Raw genomic sequence first — 2338 nt, 5'->3', positions numbered from 1 at the left:
GCGGGTTTCTCCCCCTGGTAGGGTTCTGCGCAGCTCCAAAGGGCACAGTTTTCTCCTGGGTGGCAATCGGAGTCCTGTGGTGTGCAGCAGAGGTCCCCAGTCTGGTGGGCATGGGGGCCAGGCTTCTGGGGACAGAAGCCTGTATCCCATCCTAGGGTTAGGGTTATGGCCTAGGGACATGGCAGGCCCAATCTGCCAGCTCTCAGTCTCTCTGGGGCCCATGTTCGGGGGGGACCAGGTGGCATGTCAGAACCGGGGCTTATGGCCAGGGGTGCCACCCAATGTGGGGGTGACCTGCGGGGGGGTATGCAGGTTTCTCCCGCTCAGAGGGTTGCGTGCAGCTCCAAATGGGACAGTTTCGTCCAGGGTGGCAGACAGACTCCTGGCCTGTGGCTCAGAGGTTCCCAATCAGGAGGGCTTGGGGCCAGGACTCTGGGGACAGAAGCCTGATAACCCAGCCTAGGGTTAGAATTAGGTCCAAGGGGCATGGCAGAGCAGATAAGCATGCATTGAGACCAGCACCCCAAAAGGCTGAATGGAGGGAGTGCTTGGCCACATGTGGGCCTGGATTTTAGACCACTTTCAAGCACGGCTCCAACCGCCACCACTCAAGACCTCAAGCCAGTTCCTAGACGATCCACTGAAAGCCTGTGCAGGCAGAAGGGAGTTGGCTGGGTTTCCACCCAATTCTCACCAGGTTTCTGCCCAAATGGAGATCTATTTGAGGGACATGCGGCTCCCATAAGGGCCCCATCTGAGGGGAGTTTTCTGAGGGCAGAGATGACAGTAGACTCTGGCTGACCAGAACTCTCCATGTTGCTGGCCTGGTAGTGCTCCGAAGGTGGGGATGGCCTCTGGGGAAAGGGAGGGTTCAGGCAACAGTTTCCCGCTCTCAGTGTTTCGTGCATCGCCAAATGGGACAGTTTCCATGTGGGCGACAAGCAGACCTCTGGGGATTGACTTTGGGGTCCGCACTCAAAAGGGCAAATGGAACACATCTTCAGGATTAGAAGCCTGAGAACCCAAACTAGGTTTCCACTAAGGGCCTAAGGGCATGTCAGCACGAACCTACAGATACTGAGGTATTATACTCTGTGGGACTGAGGAGAGCTTCAGAAAATTCCTTCCGGCTCCCTGGGCATTCTGCGGAGCCCCCTGGGCCTGCCTCGAAGTCCCCCGTGGTCACACTCTGAACGCTGAAAGAAAGCGAGATAAAACAAGGTACACACAAGGCCAAACCTGCCTCTTCAAAGACTTAGTAAGGTATCCTGGTGTCAATGCAGGCTGATCCAGCCTACCAGCCCCGTGGCCCTGCCCGAAGCCAAGGTGCATTATCAGGCTTCCTTCCCCAGAGGCCTGGCCCACAAACACTCCAGCCTGGGGATATCCAGGTCCCACGCCAGGACTCTGCTGGCCATCTGGGAGGAGCCAGTGCCTTTTGGAGCTGCGCGGTAAACTCTGACTGGGAGAAAGAAGCGTGGCCCGCCCCCACGTCCCTGAGGCCACCTGCATCTTCTCTATCCCACCAGGCCCAGAGCACAGAGAGGGACTTGCTCCTCCGGGGTCGCTCCAGCATCTCTGCCCTCAGCAAGCTCCCCTCAGATGGGGCCCTCACAGCGGGAGCCACATGGCCCTCGAAGGGGTTCCTGGAGGCTGGCAGGCAACAGGCACCTAGCCAGAAAGGGCTCTCCCCAGGGGACACGCGTGTGGTCCCGATCGCTGCACATCGCCAGCCAATTCTCACCCGTTGTCTACCCAGATCCATCTCGATTCGGGCAGAAAGCCAGAAAGAACGGGCTGGAAAGCCCTGGCAAGCACCCTTCCGGCTGCGCGGGCTTTCAGCGGAGCCCCTGAAAGTGGCCTGAGGACATGCGTGGTCGCGGTCGGAGCCCTGCGAAAAAGACAAACCGGCACTCCCGTGGCCTAACACGCCCTCTCTCAGCCTTCTGGCTGGCCGTACTCAGCGCAGGCCAAACCCCTCTGCCATGACCCTTGGCCCTAACCACAACCCTGCTTTGGGATGTCAGCCTTACAGGCACAGAGCCTTGGCCCACAAACCCTGTGGACTGGGGACGTCTGAAACACACGCCAGGACTGCGCCTGCCACCCAGGAGGAAACACTCTCCTGTTTGGAGCTGCGCATCTCCCTCTGGCCCTGGGAGATACGTTTACCGCACCACAAGGTCACCTCCACGTTGGGAGGCACCCCTGCACATGAAGCCAGGCTCTGATGGGACACCTGCCCCCTGACATCCATACGGGTCCCCAGGGAGACTGCCTCTGCGCTGGCAGATTGGGCCTGCTGCGCTCCTAGGCCCTAACCCAATCCCTGGGATGG

The sequence above is a fragment of the Lontra canadensis genome, unplaced genomic scaffold, assembly GCF_010015895.1.
Source record: "Lontra canadensis isolate GAN:19392208 unplaced genomic scaffold, GSC_riverotter_1.0 scaffold114, whole genome shotgun sequence".
NCBI classification, from domain to species: Eukaryota; Metazoa; Chordata; class Mammalia; order Carnivora; family Mustelidae; genus Lontra; species Lontra canadensis.
Note: the sequence above shows the minus strand (reverse complement) of the source record.